The 16,051-nt window shown below is 44.8% G+C and overlaps 2 protein-coding genes across 2 annotated transcripts in view; one reads left to right on the plus strand and one right to left on the minus strand.

Annotated features, from left to right (window-relative positions):
* Positions 1 to 16,051, minus strand: part of LOC139378744 (ragulator complex protein LAMTOR4) — a 110,834-nt gene that overhangs the window by 57,999 nt on the left and 36,784 nt on the right. The window lies entirely within an intron of this gene.
* LOC139379361 (D(4) dopamine receptor-like) overlaps positions 5,772 to 16,051 on the plus strand; it is a 28,125-nt gene continuing 17,845 nt past the window's right edge. Inside the window, exons 1-2 of the mRNA XM_071122169.1 lie at positions 5,772 to 6,010; positions 13,517 to 13,704. The gene's annotated coding sequence lies outside the window, so the exon portion shown is untranslated. The remainder of the gene's footprint in view (positions 6,011 to 13,516; positions 13,705 to 16,051) is intronic.

A 16,051-nucleotide genomic window follows, 5' to 3' on the forward strand; every position in this document is an offset into this window, starting at 1 on the left:
GTATTGAAAAAGAAAGTACGGGCTGCAAAGGACGGGAGAGAAAATGTCTAAAACAGAAACTATGACAACCGTCAAGGGACCCAGGGAGAGAACTAGAAAAGAAAGAAAAAAAGGACACACATTAGATATGTTTCCCTTTGATTGGCGATAGATTTTCATGCAAACATTCTCAAATCTGCATAAAACTGAATGTACATTTTTCCCCCCCAGAGATGTGTTTCCATCAAACTGATTTATTGTGGATAAAAAGCTGTGCGTGATGACGTATGCACATCAAATGAACTTTTTCAGTTAAATTCCCATGTGCCGGTTTTAAAAAAAAAGGTGTTAAATGGGTTTCCATCGCATTTTCAACTCAACTGACGGTCAAAAACTGTAGCGTTATACACTGTGTACAAAACATTAGGAACACCTGCTCTTTCCATGACATAGACTGACCAGGTGAATCCAGGTGAAAGCTATGATCCCTTATTGATGTCACTTATTAAATCCACTTCAATCAGTGTGGATGAAGGGGAGGAGACAGGTTAAAGAAGGATTGAGGACATGGATTGTGTATGTGTGCCAATCAGAGGGTGAATTGTCAAGACAAAATATTTAAGTGCCTTTGAAGAGGGTATGGTCATAGCCGCGGGAAGTAGGGGTGCTGAGGTTGCTGCAGCACACCCTATTCATGTTTCTATATACTGTACATATTTATAAAAATAAAACAATCTCCACAAAAGTAGTGCACTGGGCCTTTACTAGTCCTGTGTTAGCAGACTGATACAGCTGTCTGTGGAGCGGGGCAAAACAAATTCTTCTGGAAAGAAACCGAGGCAGGAAGCCAGGAAAGAGGCAAACAGACAGACGATGGAGAGCAATGGGGCAAGCCAAACACAGGCGATCTCTGTGGAAATGGCTTCAGCGGAGAGATAAAAGGGGTGAGTGAAGAGGTGGAGGGAGAGGTGGAGGAAGAGGAGGGCTCTGAGCTCTCCTGTCTGTGTGTGGGGGGGGTCCGAAGAGGATGGGGAGAGAGGTGGAGGAAGAGGAGGGCTCTGAGCTCTCCTGTCTGTGTGTGTGGGGGGGGGGGGGGGGTCCGAAGAGGATGGGGAGAGAGGTGGAGGAAGAGGAGGGCTCTGAGCTCTCCTGTCTGTGTGTGTGGGGGGGGGGGGGGGGTCCGAAGAGGATGGGGAGAGAGGTGGAGGAAGAGGAGGGCTCTGAGCTCTCCTGTCTGTGTGTGTGGGGAGAGAGGGGGGGGGGGGGGTCTGTCTGTGTGTGTGGGGGGGGGGGGGAAGAGGATGGGGAGAGAGGTGGAGGAAGAGGAGGGCTCTGAGCTCTCCTGTCTGTGTGTGTGGGGGGGGGGGGGGTCCAAAGAGGATGGGGAGAGAGGTGGAGGAAGAGGAGGGCTCTGAGCTCTCCTGTCTGTGTGTGTGTGTGTGGGGGGGGGGGGGGGGGGGGGGGTCTTGAGGTCTTGAGGGGGGGGGTCCGAAGAGGATGGGGAGAGAGGTGGAGGAAGAGGAGGGCTCTGAGCTCTCCTGTCTGAGTGTGTGTTTGTGTGGGGGGAGGGGGGGGTCTTGAGGTCTTCGCTCTCAACTCCTTCCCACATACAGGTTACATTTACAAGTAGTCGCATGAACCCTGCTCATCTCTCCATCTGTCAATTCAAAAGCAGAGCTCTTTAGAAGGGCAGGAAGTGATTTAACAGATCAAACACACTTGCCTGTCACTTTTACTTCTTCTCTCTCTCCTTCTTTCTCGCTCTCGCTAATTAAACCTTAAAGATGTAAAACGGCAGCGACGCGCGCATGTAACGTAACCTCCTGGCAGCCTTGAGCTGTGATAAAGACACTCTGGCACACATTCATCTTCACACGTCATCCTCCAAACCAGAGATCAAAGAAGGAACAGGAGCTGCTGTTTGAAGTCTAATTAAACTATCAGTCCCCCCCCCCCCCCCTTGGCTTGTGAGCAGCTGCCGGCCAGCAACACCGTATACTACACAGAACAGGGTTCCTTTTGAGACACATCCATTGTGTAGTCAGAGCTACAAACACACAGACCAATCATAAACCAGACCCTGAGCCAACACACGGCGAGCAGAGAGGACACTAATAAGTTCATCTGACACAGAACAGAACAGAACTGGGCGAACTCTCCCTGAGAGTGAACATTAGGTACTCACACACACAGAATAACCCAACATCGTAGAACTCGCTGTAACCTTCCTGTCGCTGTAACCTTCCATTCTACACTTTTCCAGACGGATGAAGGCAACGTGGAGTACTGCAAGGTGACTTCAATCAGAACAGCTCCCAGTTTAATTCAATTCAAAGAACTCTCTTATCTACAGAATAGCCATCACCTAGAGCGAGGATGGTCAACCCCCCTTTTGTAGGCCCATGGATCAATTTCCAAAAACTCAGTCGGCGTCCCAGCAGTTGAGAGTTAGAATAGTAGAAATGTGGTTGTGCATCAGCAGTTTCTCTCTTGTGATGTTAGTCACCGAATGTCATTCATTTAGCCCATGTCAGCTAACATTTTTAAGATTGGTAAGTTAGTCTAGCCAGTTATCTACCCTTATCTACCAACAAGGGTGCCCCCATTGATTGTGTTAGTCTCTCTTACTCTGCCCTGTGGATTTTTGATTACTATTGCATGAAATGAGTTATACAATTGCAAATTCTTCTCTTTGGCCCATGGCAAAATGTGTAGCATTGCAGAAAACGTTGCCCCATGGCAAATGGGAAAAAGTACTCTAAAACCTTTTTTCTTTCCGCTGTCAAGAGGGGGACCGCTAAGATGTTGTGCTCTCAAGGTGGGAGGAGCCCCCCAACAACGTTTCACTTAGGACCCCCAAAAGGCTAGGGCCAGCTCTGACTGCATGTGTGTGTATGGATGTGGAGAAGCAGACCCGCGGGGGGCAAGGGGTCAGAAGAGTCATCGTGTTACAGTTATCATTTCCCTCTGTCACGGTGCTCTACAATGACATGCAGTGTGGTTACTCCCTCACAGCTTCATCTCAGGAAGCGGCGTCTGAGCCTGCCTGACATGTGCAGGGAAGGTCTGACTCCAGAATTAGTTATGTGTGATTGCATTCCAAGGCCAGGTTGAAGTTTTTTTTATAAGAAACATTAATGTGTTGAAAATTCCAAATAGTTTGCATAGTCAACTTACACACAGCACTGACACACCCACTTACCCTACCAGACATGTTACCAGGGGTCTTTTCACAGTCCCCAAATCCAGAACGAATTCAAGGAAACGTACAGTATTATATAGAGCCGTGATTGCACGGAACTCCCATCTCACGTTGCTCAAGTGAACAGCAAACCTGGCTTTAAAAAACAGATGAAGCAACACCTCACAGCACAACACCTCTCTCCTAGTTTACCTAAATATTGTATGTGTCTGCACTGATAGATCCCACTCAATGTAAATTTAATGTAAGAAAATATAAATAATACATACAGGCCTAGAATAGTAGGTCTCTCTGTGTTTTTTCTCTCAGTGTTGAGTCAGTATAGAACCTTTTAGTTATATTTTCCATGTTTTAAATGTATTTAGTTCTGTCCTTGTCTATTAATGTTCTGCATTATGTCATGTTTCGTGTTTTGTGTGGACCCCAGGAAGAGTAGCTGCTGCTATCGCAACAGCTAATGGGGATCCTAATCAAATACCAAATACCAATTCCACATTCCATCAGGCCTGACCAAGGCAGCCAGGGAAAGGTTAGGTTATCAACCTGTAATGGCTTTTGCTGGCGTTTCTCAGTGTGCTGTTGTTCCTCTCTCCAGGTCTTCCTATAAGCCTCAGAGCAGACTCCCTGCTTTATTTCTGTCTGCTTGGAGTATGGGACATCCGGGGGCTGGAGGGGCCAAAATGTTTAACACCCTTTCCCAAGTCCATTTCACACATGCCTGGCTGTGTCACGAGATAAGGCTGCAACCCCCTCTAACACACACGTCAATACAGGGGAACTCAGAAGTTTACATACACCTTAGCCAAATACATTTAAACTCAGTTTTTCACAATTCCTGACATTTAATCCTAGTAAAAATTTCTGTCTTAGGTCAGTTAGGATCACCACTTTATTTTAAGAATGTGAAATGTCAGAATAATAGTAGAATGATTTATTTCAGCTTTTATTTCTATCACCACATTCCCAGTGGGTCAGAAGTTTACATACACTCAATTAGTATTTGGTAGCATTGCCTTTAAATGGTTTAACTTGGGTCAAACGTTTTGGGTAGCCTTCCACAAGCTTCCCACAATAATTTGGGTGAATTTTGGCCCATTCCTCCTGACAGAGCTGATGTAACTGAGTCAGGTTTGCAGGCCTCCTTGCTCGCACACGCTTTTTCAGTTCTGCCCACAGATTTTCTATGGGATTGAGGTCAGGGCTTTGTGATGGCCATTCCAATACCTTGACTTTGTTGTCCTTAAGCCATTTTGTCACAACTTTGGAAGTCTGCTTGGGGTCATTGTCCATTTGGACGACCCATTTGCGACCAAACTTTAACTTCCTGACTGATGTCTTGAGATGTTGCTTCAATATAGCCACATCATTTTCCATCCTCATGATGCCATCTATTTTGTAAAGTGCACCAGTCCTTCCTGCAGCAAAGCACCCCCACAACATGATGCTTCACGGTTGGGATGGTGTTCTTTGGGCTTGCAAGCCTCCCCATTTTTCTTCCAAATATAACGATTGCCATTATGGCCAAACAGTTCTATTTTTGTTTCATCAGACCAGAGGACATTTCTCCAAAAAGTACAATCTTTGTCCCCATGTGCAGTTGCAAACCTTAGCCAGGATTTTTTTATGGCGGTTTTGGATCAGTTCCTTGCTAAGCGTCCTTTCAGGTTATGTCGATATAGGACTCGTTTTACTGTGGATATAGATACTTCTGTACCTACACTCATGAAAATGAATGAGCATACAGCTGTATGCATGTTTTCAAGAACTCTCTGGTTTTCCCATCACCATAAAGTTGAGTAATCCTGATTTCAATTGAGATGAATACAGGACTCACTACTCTCCTGAGGGTAGATCAGAATGAGTGACAGGCAAGTGCTACTCACACTTAAAGTGCTCACACTTAAAGCCAGTTCTATTAATCTGTCATATTGGTGAGACTCGTTGAGATATACGTGTAGTTCATTTTCTATAGTTGGTTCCATTGAAAATCAAATAGAATATAGAACCATGTCTATTCTACGAGCTCTATTTCTGTAGCTGGCAAGAAGCCCCGAAGCACTGATTCAGGTGCAGCGGCAGTAAGAGAAGGGGGGAGTCAGAACATAGCGAGACCCAGTGATAGGGCAGCAGCTGTTTCTGTGAGAGTAAAGGGAGCGGCGAGGGGTGCACAGCAGCCTTTAACTGTTAACCAATCACAGGCAAATCACGACTAATTAAGCACGTGATAGTCCCTCAGCATCCAGAGAGAGAGGGAGAGAGATGTACAGAGACGGACAAAAGTGAGGACGGAAAAAAGAAAGAGAGAGAGAGACTAAATAGAGAGACACAAAAAGAGAGAGAGAGAGAGAGAGAGAGAGAGAGAGGGGGGGAAAGAGAGAGATAGAGAAAGAAAGAAAGAAAGAAAGAGAGAGTGAGACAGAGATACATTTAGAGAGTGAGAGGAGAGAGTTTGTGAGTTCTAGCACACTCTCTGTGGCTGAGTCGTTGAAGAGGGAGACGATGTGGGCTCAGTCACGTTGTGTCATATCATAAATGTGAAGGCAGGGGACAAGTTTCTGACAGCTCAGTCATGGAATTTCCCTTCAGACAGACGGCTCATCAATAGTAAAACTCTGCACAGTTGCAGCGCAGGAGGAGATGGACTAGTGTGAGTGTGCGGCGGAGCGAGGGTGAAAACAGCTGTTGACGGACAGTTTTGTGGAGCTGAGAGAAGGAAAGCAGCGGAGCAGACAACATCAGGGCTGACTGAGACAGTTTGGACTGGGAACCTCGGAGTGACAGGGGTAACAGGATTGATAGACTTCATGGGGTCAAAGGCTTGATGTTGATGTGAGTACCTTTTTGCCTTTTGTGCTATATTTTTTTTGTTCTGTGTTTTTGGAATGTTCTACTCTTGTTAGAAAATCAAGTCCTCTAATACCATTAACAAATAGTGTAATTGATATAAACATGAAAAAAGGAGTCTTATTAAAACAAATCTGCATGTAATGGTGAAAATGGTTATTGGAAAATGGTGATATGATTCTGCATAAGTATACATAATATGGTTGTTATATCCAAATGTTCAACAGTAATAAACAATTAATTTGAGTTTTAAAAATGGCAAATGCACACTATTGGTATAGTAGAAGAAATACAATTTCAAAGATTGTCATATTAAAGAGAATTTATAATGACTATAATTACTTTCTTAATCAAAACAGATCATGATTAGGCATGATTAGTATCAAGACAGATAGAACTGTTGTCCTCAATCTAATCATCTTAATGGTAACATCTCCATTCAACCACTGAGTTTGACATCAAAATATATCAGCTTCATTAAATTAAAACAAATAACAATTTTCAAAAGCTGGGGTGTCCAATTTCCATTAGCTTGACCATCCATGTTTTCTGCTACCTTTAAGTGGTAGTGCTTCCTGATCTGATGTGATGGGGTCGGGGTCATTTGGGGGTCATTTGGGGGGAGGCTGTTGACGTTTTATTCCTGTTGTTTATTTGAACCCTTACACATCTCTGTGAAGAGTGCATAAATTTTGCCTTCGACCAATAAGACAGTGCACTGCTGGCCTCCTCTGACCAGTGAGACTTGAGGGGATTGGGGGGGGGGGGGGGGGGGGGGGGGGGTAATATTCTGTCTGTGAGATATGATCCCCCCAGGGTGTCATTGTACCCAAAAGGAAATAACCTCAGAGCCTTAAAGCCATCGAAAACCTGCAGTTACTCATTTAGTACTGCCCAGACAATTACAGAATCATTCCACGCAGAAACGTAATTCATAGAACAGTTGTGCTCAATTAGTGTGAGTAGTGATAAAGACCAGCATTCCAACTATATCTCAGTATTTCCATTTCTAAGAAACCAATAGACTCTACCCTACTGAAACATGCTGTCATGATGTGCTCCTACTGCCTCCTGCTACACACTAAGGCACAGCCACATGTAGGGCATACGCAGTATCATAACCTCTTGTTAATACGTCCTGGCTCCGTTGCTATCTTCTCTAAACCCAACGCCACCACCCTTCCTAGTAAGCAGCTGTTGGCACAGTTGGTCGCAGCGGCTTCGGGGGCTTAATTTGGACCCTCCACCACCCAGGTCACCACCAAACACCACGCAGCCCAGCCTGGTGAGCTCTGGATGGGCTCCAACACAAGGATAAAGACCTTGTGTCAGCCACAACTGGTGAGCACATGTGCAATGGATATGGAGCGATAACATGGGACAGGACAGGTGGTAAGCAAAAACACAGTTAAATGGCAATGAAATCATAAAAGAGGCTAGTTAAGGGAATTTTGGGGGGATATTGATAAACACAAAGTAATATTTAATTTCTTATCTGTCAGACTGTCGGTAGACTATATAGAGCCGTCAATGAAACCGACGGATAGCACACCCTGGAAAACAGCAGTGCTTTTAATGGAAAAGACTATCCAGGTTACATAAGCTACACATAATTCGACATCAGCACATTTAATGAGCAGAAAACAAAAGATAAACAACTTTATTCCTGAGACAAGCTTTAACTTCTATCAGCTTCCCAAGGCACCACACTGTGCGGCTCTCTTTAACTGTCTCAGGTGTGAAATGACTTCCCTGACCCACCCTTTGTGTTTATACTCTTTAATCCTCCATCACCTGCCACGGCGCTGTCCAATTTAAACCTTCATGGAAGGAAGAGTAGAGAAAGTGTTGTTGCCTCTCAAATGGCACCCTATTCCCTATGTAGTGCACCACTTTTGACCAGTCCTGCACTTTATAGGGAATAGGGCGCCATTTGGGACACACTTTAAGAAACGCTCAGATCAAGCCCTCTATAAATCCATATGGCAGGCGAGCTACAGGTTAGTTTTAGAGCACCGAGCATCCTAATATGCCCGCCCGCCGTCTCGTTTGCTATCGTTTTGATGAACACGATCATTTCAGAATCAATGGGAGGTGCACTGCTAACTTACATGCTATTTCTGGCATCATTGGTATGCATGCAGCCTCCAAGTCAAGATTCAATCAAGCCACGCTCTATACATTCCCAAACAGATATTCCCTGTCAGATACCCCTTACAAACTCTATCTTCCATTCACGACTATTGATAGATGAAAATATAGCCAGATATATATATATATATATAGAGAGAGAGAGAGAGAAAGAGAGAGAGAGCACTTATACCTTTCTCAGAGAAGACCTGTCAGATCGGAAGGCTAGCAGTGAAGGATGGAAGATGAGGTAATGAGGCTACTGGGACACAGACCTGTTGTGGCTGGTTTGGTGACTCATTGTAATGGTTGGAATTAAATGAATGGAACAGTATTAAACACATATCAAACACATTGTTGCTATGCAGCGTGATACCATTCCATTCCGGCCATAACTATGAGCTGTCCTCCCCTCACCAGCCTCCACTGAAACAGACCATGCCCTGTATTCAGACTGACTGGCTGAGACATGCCGCTCATTATGCTATTAGGTTGTATTTGAGCGTTTGCCACCTGTTGCAGACACTTTTACAACATCTGTGGCCCCGCATCATTTGGCATGGGCAGAGAAATGACATTTACTGTATATATCGTGGAGAAATCATCTCTCAATAAATCTCTCACAGACCCATGATGATGCGAATGGTTCCTCGCCTCATGCAAAACGACAGGCAGCTCATTAGCCAAGTAAATTAAATCCGAGGCCCCGGATCAGCATCGTCATTATGACAAAGGACGTTTCTAGGATACCAACCGGCTCGTTGTCTGTGTGGGGAGACCGGAGTGACACAAGTGTCCAGTTGTTACCGCTACAGTAGTACTAAAAGACAGCCTAATACTGACCGGCAGACATCACACCACAGTAGGCTGATGATGTAAATGTTTTGATTTTAGCCGGGTTGTTTGGCAAGGGTGTTGTGTTTGATAAATGGCACTAGTGGTGGTGTGGACTGTGAAGAGTGGTGCTGGACAATGGCCACTCAGTCAGCCATGGCCGACAGCAGCTAAGGATGAACGCAGAGAAATCCCTCGTGGAGCAGAGAGTGAGCGGGAGAGAAGAGAGAGGGGAAGAGAGAGACAGACAAAGGAATACGAGAGAGACCACAGAGAGAGCGGGAGAGAAGAGAAAGAGCGATAGGATCGATGAAAGGAAAGGAAAATATTGATATTGGAGGGAAAGGGTCGGGGGAGGGCGAGAGAGAGAGAGGGATAGAGGGCAAATACAGGTCAATGCTCCTGGGGGTATGGTACTGGTATGGAGATGCGCACACACATAGGAAAACGCACATCATACACACTCCATTCCAAGTCCATTCCAACCGCATATGAGATAATTAGTGTTGACAGAAAGCTAACACATTACGCTTACACACATCTGCAACATAAAACAATTATCCCACAGAAAGATGCTTTAAGTATGGTGTTGCATTCTTCTTCTTCTTTGTGCGAGACTAAACTTAGCGTGTGGAATAACATCTCGTCCCAGGAGTCAATACAAACACCCAAGCTGACAATAACACTATCCTCCTCTCCCAATACTCATTATGTAGTCTCCATGTTAGCTGTCGCCTGTGGTCCCGCCTGGCTAATTGACAGTTCAACACACTGTACAAGAGCATGCAAACAGAGGATAACCATTATTTTGACTGACTGGCGGGAACGGTGAAAACCGGGAGACGGGTAGTTATCTTGGCTTGCAGTTGTTATCTTTCTGCACATACTGTTAACCCCCACACGGATGTACGCGTGCACACACACACACACACACACACACACACACACACACTCAGACAAGCAAACACACACATCGACTACTCACGCACGCACATCTGACCCCAGCATGTCTGTTTCTGTTTTCTAATTCCGACAGCTCCTTGCCCCATCTGCTATTGTTGTCTCTATTGTGTCCCAGCATGCTCTTTGGCCCAGCACTGATGGCTCCTGTGAACAGAAATGCTGTAAAAAATCTTTGTAAAGGCATTGAAGCAACACAAAAGATAATGTCACAGGCTGTCTCCTGTTCAAGTATATCTCAGACACAGCTAAAAACACCTTCTTATTAAGCAGTGTCTGCTGTCAAAATTTGGCAGCCAGAAAAAGTTTCAGGCTAGGCTTCGGTAGGAAAACAAATGGACATTCAGCATCATAAGGCATATATCTATGTTCTGCTGTCTAGGCTGCATGATTTCTTGCTTATATCTCTCTTCGTCGCTTTCACTCTCTTTTCCTCCTCTCCCGGCCCTATTGCCTCCCTCTTTCTGTCTCAGTTTCTCTCTTGCCCTCTCTTCCTTTCTCTGCCCCCTCTCACTCTCTCTCTCTCTCTCTCTCTCTGTGCTATAGGCAAAGCAGGCGGGTGATTTAATGGTGCTCTGCTGAAAGTTCCCCCCCCACACACACACACACAGATACACACACACCCGCCAACTCCCACATTCAATTCCCTTCCACTCTCCAACCCACGGGATGTTTCGCTGACCCGCCCAGTGTGACAGCTTGTCTGTGCACTTGCCACCTCTAACATCATAATTGGCAACTAGCAGAATAAAGAGCTGGCTTGGGCAGAAAAGCACAGGCATCCATTATTGATAACAAACCACAAACAGCATCAGTGCATCAACCTAAGCCCTATGAGCACCACTGTCATGTAATGTAAAGGTGCAAAGTGGAGGTATATAATTACAGCCTTCCATTGTTCCTTCTTCAGAAGAATATCCACCATGGATTAGACCCGTTGACTAAAACGACTGCAATGGTCTCGTGTTCAGGGGCCATGTTGAGGTGTGTAGGTGCCCATGTTGGCAAGTCCAGAGGTGTGGGGGAGTAGCTGTGGTTGCGTAATGTATTTTCTTACAGAGAGGGAGAAAAAAAAACACCACCACCGAACAGCATCTCTGAACAATAGCTGGGAGAGAGAATAGAATAGGTATGACCTATTGTATGACCGCTCTCTAAAAGTTCACACATGCAGTAATAGAGGATACACACAATGCCAGTTGAAAGACATTCACACCTCCTACAGTATGTACCATTGGTACTGTAGTTGACCCTTTCCGGTCACAATCACAGTATCTGTAAGGAAATGCTTGAAACTTGCAACAAAACAATACTTAGCCTACATTTGAAAAAAAAGGATGTGCAACTTTATTTGACAGGGTATGAATGCAGAGATTCATCTTAACAAAATGACAGTAACACAACAAGCAGTTTTATGGTTACCTAAATTATTTGCTGTTTAAATGAGGGCAGCAGAAGTGAAAATGCACCAATAGGTTCCTCAGTAGCCGCTACTGTAATGCGTTTTCATGTAAGTCTAGCTCTCCCGACAATACTCACCTGAGGCTATTCACCTTGATAGTGGGATTTTGGTAGGTAATTCATCACAGTTGGGCTGTAATGGCACTTCCAGAGAAATCCCAAGGCCAATTAAACAGGAATTGGAGCCGAACAATGCCCAACTCTGACAGCCTGACAGACAGGTGACAGACAGAGCGAGAGGGAGGAAAGTTGCTTTGACTAATGATGTCTGGGGCACAGTTCAATGTCTAGTTTTTATTTACATTTGGTTGAGCTGTCAATCTAACATGAATTCAACGTGAAATCAATAAAAAAATGTCACAATCTCATTGGATTTAGGTTAAAAGTTGGGTAAAAAGAAAATGAAATGCCCTTATGTTGATGACCTTTTCCAAATCTAATCCGTTTTCCACATTGATTCAACATCATCACATATATATATTTTTTTTTGGGGGGGGGGGGTTGAAATGACGTGGAAACAACATTGATTCAACACATTTTTGCCCAGTGGGTTGTTTGTGCACTGCAGAGTGGTTTTGCCCAGGGGGATGTGGGGTTGTTCTAAGAGTGGTGATGACTTTCCACGTCCTTGCTCTGCTTTTTCAGTCCATTCCATCTGATCTGATAAACCTCAATAACTCCCACTTTATTTCGCTGTCTTGTTTTTTCCCTTTCAACCACTCTTGTTATCCTGCAAGCTCCCGCTTGGTTTGACATTTACGGCGGAACGCCGAGTCCGCCGACCACGCAGACGAATTACCTTGCTACACAGCAGGCCTATGCGATGTGCTTGTGTGCATGCGTGTGCACGTGTGTGTCCGTGTAGAATTGAAACCGAAATATTAAACACAGCAGTGAGCTTGAACACCCTTCCAGATGACAATTCAAATTTCCACCATAGATCAAATTCAATAGAGCAATCCGTCTCTGCTTGGGACAAACGCTTCTATTTGGCAATCTGTGGGTGTTATCAGGAAGAGATCGCTGAGAAAGGAACATCATCAATATAATCACCAATGAATGCATCCGGACTGCCCAGATGTGAGAAGAAAATCATTTTTGGATCAGAGCCATAGGCACACAGAACATGACAAACTCTGTTTGTACATAATGTGTCAACCTATTGGGCAAAAACTGTTTGAATCAATGTTTTTTCCACATCGTAAACGTTGATTCAACGCTGACGTTGAATCAACGTGGGAAACTGATTGGATTTGCAAACAGAAATTAACGTAAAGGAATTTCATGCTTTTTTTTCACCTAACTTCTCACCTAAATCTAATGACATGGGACATTGTTTGTTGATTTCACATTGAAGTCACATTTAGTTGACAACTCAACAAACAAAGGTAAATCAAAACTAGACCAAACCACTCCAAAATTGGATAAACAAAAAAACACTGCTTTCATATCTCATCTATACAAGTGAAATGAGCTGGATGAACAGTTTGAGTGGGTCTTTTTGTAGCTTGTGCGAGCTCTCATGGGTGTCATGGCAACCCTCACCTGTTGCCGCGGAGAAAAAGACAGTTCCATATCACAGGAAAAAATGCTCTGATCTGGAGCACGCTCAGTGGGGAGACTGTAGGAAAAAAAGATGTGTTGTTTCAGAACAACATGCAAAACAACACACAAAAACAACAATACGACAGGGAGGGAGGCTGCATATGATGAAATCTGAATTATAGCTAGAGTTAAAAATATGACACGAAAGAGGGAATAGTAATAAGCTTTCCTTAGAAAGCTTTCCTAAAACTGGCTGACGAGAGCAAAATGCATCATACGGGCCTGATATCTGTATTTTGAAACCTACATATCTTGAAAACTTAATTGCTGACATGCAAAACAGTTTGGGAATACATCAACAATAGACTAATGAAACAAATACCAAACGTTTTTGGGTGGAGTTTTCCTTTAATCCGCACTGATGTAAAAACACAGATGCCTACTGTACCATCACTTTGGATGAAAAATAGCAGAGGCCACTTTGGGCTACTGAGTTGCAGCAGAAGCGGGTTAAAGAAAATGTGTTTTTGTTACATCCCACCTCTTCCTCTTCCCTGGCAGGTGTGATCTGTGATGTCACTCAGAGAGATGAGCATGACTGAAGAGTCATCTCTATAAAACATGGCTGTCACGGGTCTCAGCGAGGCGAAGCAGTTGGCTGACACACACACGCTAAACACACTGCGTCTAGAACCAGTGGTCAGGACACACATCACGCTCTGCGCATCTCCCGGCTTCACTTCATGAAGGTAGGAACATCTGTCAGGGTTGTGAGGGCGTGATGTGATTACACACTTCCCTCTGTATTGATGGACATGATTTGCATGCACACATACACATGCACGCTCTCTCTCTCACGAGCCATCAAACAGGCAAAGCATCAATACAGGACTAAGATCGAATCCTACTACGGCAGCTCTGACGCTCGACAGATGTGGCAGGACTTGCACACTATCACAGATTACATGTGGGTAAGACTATTAAACAGGTTAACATTAGCAAGGCCACAGGGCCAGATAGAATACCCGGATGGGTACTCAAGAGCATGCGCTGATCAGCTGGCAAGTGTCTTCACTGAAATGTTCAACCTATCCCTGACCCAGTCTGTAATACCAACTTGTTTCAAGCAGACCACCATAGTCCCCGTGCCCAAGAATGCCAAGGTAACCCGCTTAAATGACTATTGCCCCGTAGCACTCACACCTATAGCCATGAAACACTTTGAAAGGCTGGTCATGGCTCATATCCCAGACACACTCCAATTCGCATACCGCCCTAACAGATCCACAGATGAAGCAATCTCTATTGCACTCCACACTGCCCTCACCCACCTGAACAATAGGAATAGCGATGTAAGAATGATGTTCATTGACTACAGCACAGCATTGAACACCATAGTCCCCTCCAAGCTCATCACCAAGTTCAGGACCCTGGGACTGAATACCTGCCTCTGCATCTGGATCCTGGACTTCCTGATGGGCCACCTCCAGGTGGTGAGGGTAGGTAACAACACATCCGCCACTCTGACCATCAACACGAGGGCCCCTCAGGGGTGTGTGCTTAGTCCCCTCCTGTAGTCCCTGTTCACCCACGACTGCTTGGCCGTGCATGACTCCCACCTCATCATCAAGTTTGCTGTTGACACAATTGTGGAAGGACTGATGACAATGAGGCAGCCTATAAAGAGGAGGTCAGAAACCTGGCAGTGTGGTGCCAGGACAACAACCTCTCCCTTAACGTCAGCAAGACAAAGGAGCTGATTGTGGAATACAGGAAATAAAGGGGCGAGCACTAAAGAATGAACATGGACACACACCCACACAGTTGTGAAGAGGGCATAACAGGACCTCTTCCCCCTCAGTAGGCCGAACAGATTTGGCATAGACCCTCAGATCCTCAAAAGCTCCACAGCTGCACCATTGAGAGCATCTAGACTGGCTGCATCGCCGCTTGGTATGGCAACTGCAAGGCACCCAACCACAAGCTGCCCAGTACATTACTGGGGCCGAGCTCTCTGCCATCCAGGGCTACCAATGGGTGTCAGAGGAAGGCCCAAATTATTGTCAAAGACTCCAGCCACCCAAGCCATAGACTGTTCTCTCTGCTACCTCACGGCAAGCAGTACCAGTGGAGCAAGTCTGGAACCAACAGGACCATGAACAGCTTCTACCCACAAGACTACTACACAAGACTGCTAAATAGCTAATCAAATCGCTACCCGGACTAGATGCAAAGACCCTTTTTTGCACTAATTCTCTTGCACTGACTCTACGCACCCACACTAGACTCTACCCACACATTCACACATGCTTACACTGACACCCCACCACACACATACACACACACACCCTAAATATGCCCACACACACAACACTCCCACACATGCATACTGACACCACACACACACACACTTTTACACTCACCACATACGCTGCTGCTACAGTCTATTATCTGTCCTGTTGCCTAGTCATTTTCCCCTTCCTATGCAGATGCCTTCTGAAAGTATTCACACCCCTTGACTTGTTACACATTTTGTTGTGTTACAGCCTGAATGCAAAATGGATTACATTGATATTTTGTGTCACTGGCCGACACACAATACCCCATAATGTCAAAGTGGAATTATGTTTAAGAAATGTTTACAAATTAATAAAAAACGAAAAGCTGAAATGCATTGAGTCAATAAGTATTTAACCCATTTGCTATGGCAAGCCTAAATAAGTTCAGGAGTACAAATGTGCTAAACAAGTCAAGTGATAAATTGCATGGACACACTGTGTGCAATAATAGTGTTTCACGTGATTTTGAATGACTACCTCATCTCTGTACCCCACACATACAATTATCTGTAATGTCCCTCAGTGAATTTCAAACACATATTCAACCACAAAGACCAGGGAGGTTTTCCAATGCCTCGCAAAGAAGGGCACCTATTGGTTGATGGTAAAATAATATATAAAAAATTAACAGACATTGAATATACCTTTGAGCATGGTGAAGTAATTAATTACGCTTTAGATGGTGTATCAATATACCCTGTCACTACAAAGATACAAGCGTCCTTCCTAACTCAGTTGCTGGAGAGGAAGGAAACCG

The sequence above is a fragment of the Oncorhynchus clarkii genome, chromosome 21 (genome assembly GCF_045791955.1).
Source record: "Oncorhynchus clarkii lewisi isolate Uvic-CL-2024 chromosome 21, UVic_Ocla_1.0, whole genome shotgun sequence".
NCBI classification, from domain to species: domain Eukaryota; kingdom Metazoa; phylum Chordata; class Actinopteri; order Salmoniformes; family Salmonidae; genus Oncorhynchus; species Oncorhynchus clarkii.